At 38.2% G+C, this 12,005-nt stretch overlaps 1 protein-coding gene across 8 annotated transcripts in view; it reads right to left on the bottom strand.

Moving 5' to 3' along the window:
- Window positions 1-12,005, bottom strand: part of MTSS2 (MTSS I-BAR domain containing 2) — a 1,242,959-nt gene that overhangs the window by 979,807 nt on the left and 251,147 nt on the right. The gene's annotated exons all lie outside the window — the stretch shown is intronic.

Raw genomic sequence — 12,005 nt, 5'->3', positions numbered from 1 at the left:
TGACAAAAAATACACTGAACCCACAGACATTACCAACATCCTGGTAAACAGGTTCAGTGCAAATGTCTCCCCCCCATCACTCCTAAAGAGCAAATGTTCATCCCAACACAGTGTAGCCTCCCTGATATCACAGCTGAACAGGTGAGAGCTGCCCTCTCCAAAGCAGACAACACAGCATCAATGGGACCGGACAGTGTCTCGGCCTGCATCTTGCATGAGCTTCATGAAGAACTTAACCCTCACATTAAGTCACTGTTCACTATCAGACTTACTACAGGATATGTACCCAAGGAATGGCGTACAGCAACAGTGGTCCTGCTCCACAAAGATGGTGCCACAACGGACCCCAGACACTATCGCCCTATAAGCCTAACTAGCCTGGTCTGCAAAGCTATGGAGCGTATCATCATGGAACTCATACACAAAGACATTGGGAACCTACAGACACTGGATCCTACACAATTCGGCTTTGTTGAGGGCAGATCTTGCCTCTTGAACCTGGTTGACTTATTTAAACAGTTACCAGGTCCATAGACATAGGGAAAGTAGCCCACACAGCCTACCTGGACCTCGCAAAACCCTTTGACACAATACCCCACTCGGGCATCATAAATAAGCTCACAAGCTTAGATATCAACACATATGTCATAAGATTAATTGCAAACTGGATCAGGGATAGAACCCACATGGTCAGTATTGCAGGTGCCATGTCTGACTCTACACCAGTTACAAGTGGCGTCCCACAAGGCTCAGTCCTGGGACCTCTCTTGTTCAGTATATATTTCTCTGAAGTGCAGGCTAACACAGGAGGACTATGGTTGACCAAGTTCGCAGATGACTGCAAACTGCGTGCCATAATCGACTCTCCAGCTGGCACAAGCATCCTCCAAAAGGGTCTCACGGAGATGGATAACTGGTGCCAGAGCCATGGCCTACAGCTAAATGCCATTAAATGCATAGTCATCCCCCTTGGGAATAACACAGTGCCCACACATTACCACATAGGTGGTAATCCATTAAGTACGGAAGAAGTTGTTAGGGATTTGGGGACCCGAGTAGATGGTAATCTCACCTTTGACATTCACGCTGCCAAAGTGGTTAGACAGACCTTCTATATAGCCCACCTTATCTCAAAAGGTTTCACATCTAGATCAAGTGAGGTCATTGTGCCCCTATACTCATCAGGCCCATGTTTGGATACAATGTCCCATTTGGGATGTACCTTACCAGCAACTGTAATGGCCACAAAAGTACTTCACCAAGTGGATCTAGGGACTCACACAGATGCCCTGCGCAGTTCGGCTAAAGTAACTCCAGCTCTACTCAGTTGCTTACTGTCTACTCAGATGCGATCTGTACCTGATGTTTAAAGCCATGTCCAACCCAGAATTAATGGACATGCTCCACCTCAGGATATCTGACTCCCTTAGAGCTACATGCTCCAGGGACTTAAACCTCAGCACAGATATTAATAAGACATGCTGGAGGGACTGATTCATATTCCAGAGGCTCCCCTCACTCTGGAATGAGATCCCAGTCCCGCATAGGCAGAGCCCCTCACTGACCCCCTACAGGAGACATCTTGATGAGTGGATGGGGTGATCGTATGTTCACCCCTGGGATCTCTTCTGGGTCCCTGCTAGACAGAGGCACAATAAACTAACCATGAAAGGGCTATCTTGTGTGACCTACTATTCACAGGCACACTCTACTAATCTAACAGGGTTGCGAAAGCCAAACACACTCTGGCTAGGCTTATAAATGCCCTAGGGCAGATAGCCTAGTATCACCCTATGAACCTATAATAATATTTGGAGTGCACATGGTTTATTGATGATACTGATTGCAGGTTTTTTATCTTCTTTGCTTTCCCACTTTCTATGAACAACCTAAGTATCTGTAGTACATATTTGATTATGACAGGGTTCCAGTATATTATATATGTGTCTGTGGTCATATAACTGTGTGCACAAGGTGGATTGGTGAATAGTGAGAGGTTCCTGGGTTAACACATGCAACTGCCGGATATGTGTGGCCCACTGCTGTATACAGACATGGCCTAAGTGTGTGAGCATGCCCAGCCTGTCCTTTCAGTGTTTTGTTGCCTGACATTTGTCTCATTTATTCAAGTGTGTGAGCATGCCCAGTGTGACCTTTCAGTATGTTGCTGTCTGAAGTGCACTACATTAGTTACTGTGTGGGAACATGACCAATATTAACATTTATACTATATGTGTGTTGAAAATCAGGTTCTATTTTTACTGCAGGGCTCACCTTTGTGTCATAACTCGACAGGGATTATGCTGTGCCTGCAGGGTTTCCATGAGATACTTTTCATAGACTTATCAACATTTCTTCATAGAGGCTGACCAATGAAATACTGTCATGGTTTAGTGGTTCAGTACTATGACTATAGTGCACAGTATCCTGGGTTCAACATTGCTCAATGTTAACCAACATTGCTGAACGTTGCCCAGTATTGCTCAACATTGACCAAAGTTGTGCTAGTTAGTGTGTGCAATTTTGTTTACATATACTAAATAGTGGAAAAGCTGTTTAGCACTGCTTTATATTGCTTAACACATGGCAATCATGCCTCAGGTGGTGCTGCAGGGCTGCCTAGGTCGGATGTACACACTACACTCCCTATACATGTTTGAGAACAGGTAGTGCCAAGTTAGGCATCCCTTTTACTATATGTGTGAGTCAGAGAGCGGTATAATTTCCTGGGTTCCTACTGAGCCAGTGTATGTGCTATGTGTTGCTTCTTTGCCAAGGCCAAAGCATACTGGGCACACCTCCTTCTGCCTACTGGGGCAGGCTCAGGTTGTTCCTCCTCCGAGTCATGCTCTGCCTGTGATGGCCTTGGCAATGGTGGGGGGCTGTTTGGCCCGGCCCTATGCTGGTCCTGCTGCTGCTGTTTTCGCAGGATCATATTATGCAGCATAGCACATACCATGACAATTTGGGTATATGTAGTTGGTGAGTACTGCAAGGCTCCACCAGATGTGTCCAGGCACCGGAACCGTGACTTGAGCAGCCCAAACACACACTCGATTACATTTCTTGTTTGTGCGTGTGCCTCATTATGGTGTTCCTGTTCAGGTGTGTGTGCGTTTCTGATGGGTGTCATCAGCCATGGCTCCAGTGCATAGCCAGCATCCCCCACTAGGTGACCATGAGGGATGTCCCCATTGGCAAATGTCTGGTACAGCTGTGTCAGATGCCAGATATGGGAATCATGGTAGCTTCGAGGGCAGCCAGCACACACATTCAGTATTATGCCCTAGGCATCACACACGACCTGGCAGTTGATGGAGGGAAGCCCTTGCGGTTAAAGTAAACCCTACCCCGCTCACCAGCTGGTGCTTTGATGTGTATGTGTGTGCAGTCTATTGCACCCACTACCTCAGGGTATTCCGCTATTTGCTGGAAGAGACACATATTGTTGGCCAGTACCTCATGGGAATTGGGGAAATATACATGATCACCGACATGTGCTGACATGGCATCCAGGAACTGGTGCAGTACCCTGGATGCTGATGCCTGTGATATCCCCATCATATCACCAGTTGGTCTCTGGAAGGTACCTGTTGCTAACATTCTTAGGCCAACACATACCTTGGTTTCCACTGAGATGGGTTCCCCTCTGTTGGTTCTGTGTGTGAGACGTGGCCTGCACAGCTCAACAATTTGCTGCATGAGGTCTCTATCCACTCTATAGCGCTCCACTATCTCCAGCTCATGTAGCCCCTGATAGGTTACCCTGGGCCTGTACACTCTTCTCCGTCTCCTCACTGTGGGTTGTCCAGCAGCATTCGCATTGTCACCACCCTCAGCATGTTGCATATGTCGCCTTATAACAGCAATGGCAGACCCTAACATTTCTTTGTCTCAGTAAAGCTTTTTCAGTTTTCACTTCTATTAGCTTACTGCAGTGTTGCAGTGTCTCTGAGAGTAACATAGTGGAAAGTTGTTTGCAGAGATTTAAGTGCTGGGCTGGGCTAGTGTACTGCCTGTGTAATTGCCTGATTCTGATTGTTTTCACCTGCTAGCTCTGCTCGTTCTCCCTGGTTAATGTCCTACTATTTGTTGTGCTTCCTTTCCCCTTTCTGTTTCCACAGGGGGGCAGCACCATGCACACAAGCGCAAACATGCTCACACCAGCTCACACTCGCGCACACATGCTTACACGTACTAAAACCTGCTTATTCTTGCTAAAACGTGTGCACACAGGCGCTTACACACATTTCAACAACCTTAGACATGCCTACTCCGACTTAAACACGTGCACACAGTCTTACTCAGATATACAGGTGTGCACCCACATGCAAACAGGTTGCAGGCACTTCAACAAGAAACTTTAGTGTTATCCACGGCATACACCTTCAATTTCTTGCCTTTAGCTAGGGTACCTGTTGACACACCAAAGAACAACAAAATACAAAAATAACCACTATTTACACTTTTATACTTTATTTCTTCATTATTTTGTCCATCAAATCTAATTTTAGTTATCCGTTTTATATCAGCATCAAGCAATTTGCTGTCATAATTTCTTCTAACAAACATCTCTTTTGTGTTCTGTATTTCTTTCAAGAATATTTCATTTTCATTACACAAGCGAGAGATTCTAAGTAACTCTCCATATGGTAAGGCTTGAATTGTCTGTGCAGGATGACAACTAGATGCCTTAACAAAATCATGTGGTGTACCAAATTTTCTATGTACACTGGTGACCACTAATTTGCAATTAATTCCCTGTAATCGAATGTCCAAGAAGTTCACCTTATTTCCATATGATATTCCATCAAATGAAATATTAAACCTATTATGTTGAATGCTAGCTATATATATATATATATATATATATATATATATATATATATATATATCAAATGTTTAAAAAGAGTTGGTGTCTGCTCCTATTTGCTTGCTATGAAGCCTGAAAGCAAATAACAAGAACGTACCAAATTACCCAAATAGATAATTAGTTCTGGTCTGTTCAGACCAAAAGCGACTGTGCAGTCCAAGAAACAAATAACTGGGTAAACAAAAAACACAATGGTGTCAACGACTCTGCAGTCACGTAGTATACAATATCAAGCAACACCAGGTGAAGATAAAAGTTGATTTATTGGATCCACAAGTTAGATAATGGTAGTAAGCGCTTTCGCAACAAGTGCTTTTTCAAACCAATAGTTTTACAATTACAAAGCACACCCTTTTTATACTCAATTCATTTTGGCTAAACAACCAGAACAAATTAGCCTCTTAAAGAGGTATGCAAAATTTTCATCTACAAATATATAAACATATGAACATATATTTATTAGTTACAAGAAAATTTTATATAGACAATATAAATGATATAAATATATACATATATAAAAAAACATCATGATACAGAATATAACCCGTCATGAATTAATCTAAAAATATATGTTATCTAGAAAATTATGAAAATATAATGTAAAAATTAGCTATATATGATCATATAAATGTAAAATGTGAAATTGTTTATATGTAAAAATAAATATAATATGGTATCACAAGTAAATATTAATATATATATGTATGTTAAAATATTCATATGAATATATAAAAATAACAAATGTAGTGTATGTATGTATAAAAAACTTGTAAAAATAAATTTAATACATATATGACAAAATACATTTTGTTTGTTTGTTTATTAAAATAAACCTATATTGCTATATATTTGTAAAAAATACAAGGACATAATGTAAGGTTGTGTCTGAAGGCATAAGCTTGAGTGTGTGTGTGTAATATGGGTTTTGCGCTAAAACATCTAAAATTTTAAAATATCATTCAAGACGGTCTACTTCTCCTGTTTTTTAACATAGGTTTCAGTGGAACCCTGTCATTCAACCCTGGGACATAATGTGCTCTGATCTTTATAATCCATTGGGCTTCCACTGATTCCGTTATATTTTTTATGTCACCCCCTCTAATGCTAGGTTGTAGAACTTGTAAGACAGAGAAAGTAAACTTGTGTGTACTATCACTGCTTAGTATATGCTTCGACAAGGCATTTACTTGTGATTTTATTCGTATTTGGTAGAGGTGTTCCCTAATACGTTCCTTCAACATCCTGTCCGTTTTTCCTATGTAAAAGGACGTACAGGAGACACATTGCGCTAGATAAACCAAATGTTTGGATGTACAGTTAGCATTTACTTTTATATTAAACATTTCTCAATGCTTATTTTTGAAAGAGAGGTGAACCAGTTAGTTTATTTTCTCAGTTTCACAATGGAATATTCATCATATTTATTTATTTATTTATTTATTTGCAGTTGGTTTACCAGGATAGTCCATTGGGCCAAGATGAACCCGTTTTCAATATTTCCTTTTTGGATATTCAGATTTGGCGATTACCTTGTGGCATTTTTAACACAGGTATGCACAGGAAGCCCTGTCACAGGAATAGTCTATTATGCAGAGATAGCATGCATCCCCCTCATGTATTCAAGAATATTTTGAAAGGTCAGGGAATGAGAATTTCTAGGTTAAACTCAAGCCCTGCTATCTTTAAAAATGAGATGGATGCCTTAGTGACTAGGTTCGAGAATAGGAATTATAAAATAGATGAAATTAATGGTACATTAAATAAAGTTCTGGAACTAAGACAAGGAAATGCAGCCCCTATTTTTTCAGATAAGGGTTTAAGTGAATATAGATCGAGTAGTGAACCAACTACCAATGAAGAGAAAAACATTATTAGATACACACTTCATTACACCCAAGATACCAACATAATTAGACAATGCATTATTAAACATTGGGATATTCTTAGGTTGGACTCTGAGATTTCACAGTTTATAGGGGAACATCCCTGTTTTGCATATAAAAATAAGAAAAACTTACATAAATTACTTTGCTGCTCTGACCATACAATTACAGCGCAAAACCCATATTGTGTTACACACACACTCAAGCTTATGCCTTCAGACACAACCTTACATTATGTCCTTGTATTTTTTACAAATATATAGCAATATAGGTTTATTTTAATAAACAAACAAACAAAATGTATTTTGTCATATATGTATTAAATTTATTTTTACAAGTTTTGTATACATACATACACTGCATTTGTTATTTTTATATATTCATATGAATATTTTAACATACATATATATATTAATATTTACTTGTGATACCATATTATATTTATTTTTACATATAAACAATTTCACATTTTACATTTATATGATCATACATGGCTAATTTTTACATTATATTTTCATAATTTTCTAGATAACATATATTTTTAGATTAATTCATGACGGGTTATATTCTGTATCATGATGTTTTTTATATATGTATATATTTATATCATTTATATTGTCTATATAAAATTTTCTTGTAACTAATAAATATATGTTCATATGTTTATATATTTGTAGATGAAAATTTTGCATACCTCTTTAAGAGGCTAATTTGTTCTGGTTGTTTAGCCAAAATGAATTGAGTATAAAAAGGGTGTGCTTTGTAATTGTAAAACTATTGGTTTGAAAAAGCACTTGTTGCGAAAGCGTTTACCACCATTATCTAACTTGTGGATCCAATAAATCAACTTTTATCTTCACCTGGTGTCGCTTGATATTGTATACTACGTGACTGCAGAGTCGTTGACACCATTGTGTTTTTTGATTACCCAGTTATTTGTTTCTTGGACTGCACAGTCGCTTTTGGTCTGAACAGACCAGAACTAATTATCTATTTGGGTAATTTGGTACGTTCTTGTTATTTGCTTTCAGGCTTCATAGCAAGCAAATAGGAGCAGACACCAACTCTTTTTAAACATTTGATATACTCTGGCTTTCATACAGCTGGTGTCATTTGCGACAAGGTGTGTGGCAGGTTTTACTTTTATTTTTGTGATATATATATATATATATATATATATATATATATATATATATATATATTGTTGTAAAATTACTTTTAAAAAAAGAAACTGTTTTTATTTTAAAGTATGGTACTTTGTTACCTAAAGGTCTTAATACAGATTGCTGCTGGAAAAGTGTGATGTAAAGTCAATTGTATTGGTTAATTGATTAATTGTTTTATTGATTTATGGACTGTTGGGAGTATAAAAGATGTATTGGGTGTGTTTGGTGTTACTCCTTGAAGGCTTACTGTAGCCGAGGCGCTAGAGTGTATCGAATAAACCTTTGGATTTTACTGGCTTTTGTTGTTCTTTGGTGATATCAGTTCTATTTTGTTGTTTTCTTTTTTCTTTTTTTACCTGTTGACACACCTCTTCCAGTGATGAGTAACTGTCAGCAAACACATGCCACTCTGCTCCAATGAGCTTCACTTCTTTCATACATACCCCCCTCGTGATGTCACCTATCTTCTACTCTGATACTCCCCTTATCCTACTCCTACACTCCACTGCTCATTTGCTATGTAAACTTGGGATTCACTATCCTTACCCTAATTTGCATAGGATTGCCTACTAATGCTTGGTTACATCTCTTAGACTGAGCTTCCCCCCTTAGCAACCTCTACTTGGTAGCCATGTTGTCTTCGGCCTGCCATTCCCTTGCATTGTAAATTAAGAATTACAGTAAAATCCATATTTGTGGATTTTAATTATTGGTTTTTAGAGTGCAGCACGTTTGCGTGGCACTACCCTACACTTAAACTTCGGAGATCGGGATAAAAAAAAAAATATATTTTTATTTTGCATCGGTGAACATTGCCAATGGCCGTATTTTTGGCCATTCACATGCTTCCTCAACTGGATGCATCCTTTTTTTGGAGCTATCATGGCTCCGTTTTGCTATTTGCAAAACAATACTCAGTTGTCAACGGAGTACATTTCTGCAAATAACACCGCTCTTATTCGGACAGGTTCGGGTTTCCTGGATCGCAAATTTACCTCATTTGCATAGCTTTCACCAGCAATTGAGGTAATTTGCATATCTTAGCCCTGTCCGTGTAAGAGTCATTTGAGGAGCTCTCTTGCACGCCCCTACCGGCTGTTCCTGGATCGCTCGGTGGACATGTTGGCTGCATGGAGTCTTACTCTACTCTTAGACTCAGTGCAAGCCTTTGTGAATCCGGCCCTCAATGTTTTTTGGTTTGTGTTCTAGTTCTGATGAAGTTCTTGGATTAAAGGAATGAAAGCACTTAACTCCATTTAGGCTTGAGTGGTTCATCTTCATGTCTGTGGCACTTTTTTCTAATTAATGGTTGTTTGTATAATTATAACATTTACATATTACCTAATTATTTTTCAATATAACCTCACTATTACATTTGCCTGACATATTACTTTCACCAATTTTATTGTGAAGAACTTTTTGTATTTTAATGTTTTTGCAAATTTTATATTTTTTGAGATGTACACATTTGTTTACGGGTAGGTTGTAAAACTGCATTCTCAGGGATTTAGCTTGGATGAAATCTGTCCAACCAGGAAACCTTCATATGTCAGGAGATATGAAATTCCAATCAGACTAGGACTTAATAAGTTAAAAATGATGTTAATATGAAGTCTAAAAGTCTCATAATGGAAGAAAACTATGTTTCATCTATTAAACAAAGTAAACAACTACAGAATATATAAACGTTTCTTACACCAGTTATTAAATGTACTTTGAATAAAGTGAAATCAACAACTGGAAAAATATATTCCTGATAGTAAATCAAAAGTATAAATGTATTATCATCAGCTACAAATGACAATATGAAGCGGTATTATGGGTATCGTTAATTAACAAAACAGACCTGCCCAGAAGGCCATATGTTATATCTAGACACATTGGTTACATCCTCAGCTGAGACAGTCAGCCTGGCAACCTACTTTCATTACATAATTCCTTAGTAAACTTCATGGATTGTGATGGCCACTCACAGTGGCTCTAGGAGTCGGCTGCGACTTGCAGGCATAGCTACTTAAGGAGACTATAGTAGGTCATGACATGACCTTCACTGAAATCTGTTACCTATAGTATACCTTGGGGTGCTGTGTTAGGTACTTTATGGGTTTTTCATCTTTCCTCAGGATCTGAAATGTTAGGTTGTAAGATACACAGACAACTACGATTTGGGTAGTTATCACAGACCAAAGGATATGGAAGCACTGAATATCTACCTGCCCTCTGCCTACTCATGGGCCAAGAACTTAGAGTTAATATTGAACTGCAATAAGACTTAAATTATGACTTTCAATAACTTATTGCTCAACCACAAAAATCAACCTGAATAGCGGTACTCTCTGTTGTTGAAAGTGTGAAGGATCTGCACAGCATAACTATCAACAAATGTTCACATAAAAATACTCCCATAATACAAAGGCAAAATTAATGGTGTTTATGGGGTTTTTCTTTAGGGTCCAGGATTGAGACATTTGTACTCTATCAATCTTATTCAAGTCAACCATGTGACCACTTCTTGAAAACAATGCCCCATTCTGTAAATTCACAGTAATGGATGTAAATTCTATTTATTACATTTGTTTACCGGGATAGTCAGAATGGCCAGTTGAGGCCACGGGACAAAAGCTTCAGAAAAAATTCCAACATTACATAAAGAGCATAGTAAAAAGAGATATAGCGAGTTATCAACAAGTACACAAAATGTAGAGTATCATTAAGATCAGCATCATGTAATGAGCTATGAAACCTTTTTCCCAGGAAAAAACTCCAGAAAAAAAATTACATAAAAAGCATAGTAAACAGAGATATGCAAGTAATCAGCAATTATGGACCATTTAAACAGAGTATCATTTATTAATAGAAGCATTTGAAGAGCTATGAAACATATTTGGAAATTAACTTGGTAGAAGGAGAGAAAAGGAGAAATGGATTAGTATTAAGGGGTGAGGGAGAATGTTTTAGGATAGTTAGAAGGAAGAAAAGGGAGAGAGAGAGGACAAGGAGGAGATTTTGGACCAATAACTAAGGGTAAAGTGCTCAGAAGGAACAGAAGAAAGTAAGGGGCAGGACATTCCTCTTCCAGGAGTTGGTGCATGTACAGAGCCAACTATCTTTTAGGTATTCTCTTGTTAATGCCTTGAAAGAGCTGGTGTTTATGGAGATTCTTAGTGAAAGGAACGGAGTTCTAAATTTTCACAAAGAAAGAGAAGTACAAAGTCACCAGCCGAGTTGTTAGCTTTTTGAACAGTTAATAACATTTTGTCAGGGGGATCTTAACTATCTACTTGGGTTATAGTGTTTGAGAATATTTTTCAAACTAGGGCATTTATCAGGATAATAGATAATAGTTTTGGTTTGAAGTGACTAGTTGGGAAAGTATTAAGGTAAACATTTTTTGTTTCAAAATAATGTGAGTGTAACGTGTGTTTGCCCGTTAGTCAACTTGTTATAATAGTATTTCAAAAGATATGTGAAGAACAGGTAAGTGATTTGTGTAATAATATTATAAACCTGCCACTTGATCTCAACAAAGTGATCATGGGTGGGTGGTGATATTCTGTGAAAAAAAACGGAATAGATTACTAGGGCAGAATCCCTTTCAATTCATCCCTCTCAGACAACTGAGGAGTTCCTAGTCAAAAGGTAACAACTCAAGGTTATTGATCTTCTCCCACTTGGTCATAGTTAAATAATAATCAATAAGATGGTTTGTGTGATAAAATGCAAACATTACTATGACAGAGATTGGACAACAGAGATGGACTTTGTCAAAATGTGGTAACTGGGGAATTATCTAAGAGTGAAAACGAGATTACAGCTTCCCATCAGAAGTGCCAGACCAATGCATGAGTCCTAACATTGAAAAATAAAATGGAATTCCAACACAAAATCAATGTCTTCTGAAATTTGCTTCACCTTTCAAGCATTTTTGAGGAGACTATACTCCATGAGAGTTAGAAGTATTCCATTCCCTACACGCTTACTGCCACTATGTACTACCTCCAAAATCACAGTACTTCTGGGAAGGCGGAATACATTGAGGTACTACAACCTCAGACTTAGAATATACTCACCCGTATTTGCATT

The sequence above is a fragment of the Protopterus annectens genome, chromosome 8.part0 (assembly GCF_019279795.1).
Source record: "Protopterus annectens isolate FY-2018-M chromosome 8.part0, PAN1.0, whole genome shotgun sequence".
NCBI classification, from domain to species: domain Eukaryota; kingdom Metazoa; phylum Chordata; order Ceratodontiformes; family Protopteridae; genus Protopterus; species Protopterus annectens.
The sequence above is the reverse complement of the archived record's forward strand: the minus strand, read 5'-3'. Positions and strand labels throughout refer to the sequence as shown.